Genomic DNA, 2,007 nt, shown 5'->3' on the forward strand with positions numbered 1-2,007 from the left:
GAGCCTCATTAAGCCTACCAATGAATCGTGTATGCCACATAAATGAAAAAACAGGAGATTGAGCCTAATTTGACCTAGGGTAGAACACCACGGCAGGCCAACCCAACCCTCATCACGGTGGACGGGTCTTATTCACTCGATATTTAATTGGTGAAACAAGAATACAATTGCAACTCTAAGCATACCATTTAAAAGACTGAAGTTTTGTCAACATAATGTATATGAAAGCCCCATACGAACTAAAATAAGCATGTGAGCTCTTCGTAAAATATGTTTTCAAGGCAGTGAAATCCAATATGGCGGCTACGTTTTGAATGGAAAGTCATCAGTGACGGCCACCATCTTTCCCCAGCCTTCCCAGCACTCATTTGAACAATGTTTAGCGCATGTACCTATGTAACGTTTATTGATCTTACTCAAGATTGCAGTTGTAATCAGCACAATAAAACAACATTTTGTTGCCTATATTAGTGAAAAGTATGAAACTTGTTATTCCCGGGGTTATGGTTGGAACTGAATCATTCTTACCTTGTAATCGGTGGTTTTTATCCTTGTCCTTACTGCCATCACAACTGAAACTCCACAGTGCTTATTTGATTGTAATTATACACATTTTGGTCTTAATTCACTCCACAGTGCACTTGAACCACGCTGTGGTTCCTGTTTCCTAAGCACTCACTCCGCCAAACACAGTTACGAGCAGCAGACGACAACACTGATTATGAGATGCAAAGCTTGATTCCCTTAATTTGTTTACTTTACTCAATATTTAGTTTAACTTTACTTCAAAATGTTTATTTAATTCATGTCTATTATCCCTTTTTTGCAACCAAATTAACCCCCAAAAATTACAAATGTTTTGGATGTATACTTACGAGCAGACGACGTGAGGAAAAATGACTCATCGTTTGCCAATCTAGTGGAGCGTCACACATACGCCGATGCATTTACAAACTGTTTCAATGAATTCTAGTTGTCATAGTAATGCAGTAATGATAAAATTGCTGTAATATGTACGTATATATAATACAAATAGATACGCTAATTTCACTTATTTCCCGGTTTTTGTGTAAGTCTTATACCTAGTTTTGGAGGGTAAACACATACCAATTGACAACACTGATAAACATTGAAGAGCGCAAAACGCCGCAAAGAATGCCGTAGTCCCCTTGATAAGTGCTGGTAAGAGGTTGGGTTTACGATTGTTGTGATGAAAGTGCCCCAGCGTCTATGGGTACAAGTGGTGTGCAGATTTAGCACAGAAATGGGAAGTTTGTTGACACAAGCGACTCCGTAAACATCAGATGGCATCAATCTTCGAAACATTTTTAGTTGTAAGTAAAAATTTCTAAAGCGTTTTGGTGAGATTTCCACTGCCGTAGCCACCCTTTTCACTATCCTCTGTTTAAATCTTAAAATTTGGCCTTAATTTCTAACTTTGGAGAAAATACTTACTTCGAAAGGAGAGTAGAGGTCTTTAGCTCCGTTTCTCACCAACAACAAGTCGCGACTGATGCCCATCTCCGGTGTCCAGGACGCGTTATAATGTACTTTTTCGGAGGGTGGCAAGCGTTGATTGTAGGTGGGCCTGTTTGGCCTGCTGTGATGTTTTACCCTACTAGGGTAGAATATCACGACAGGCCACCCTCATCACGGTGGACGGGTCTTATTCACTCGATATTTATTTAATTGGTGAAACATGATACAATTGCAACTCTAAGCATACCATTTAAAAGACTGAAGTTTCGTCAACATATTGTGGATATTTGAAAGCCCATACGAACTAAAATAAGCATGTGAGCTCTTCGTAAAAATATGTTTTCAAAGCAGTTTTGAAATCCATTATGGCGGCTACGTTTTGCATGGACGGTTCTCATCAGTGACGGCCACCACTTTCTTCCCCAGCCTTCCCAGCACTCATTTGAACAATGTTAGCGTATGTATTGTAACGTTTATTGATCTTACTCAAGATGCAGTTGTAATCAGCACAATAAAACAACACTTTGT

The sequence above is a fragment of the Macrobrachium nipponense genome, chromosome 6 (assembly GCF_015104395.2).
Source record: "Macrobrachium nipponense isolate FS-2020 chromosome 6, ASM1510439v2, whole genome shotgun sequence".
NCBI lineage: Eukaryota > Metazoa > Arthropoda > Malacostraca > Decapoda > Palaemonidae > Macrobrachium > Macrobrachium nipponense.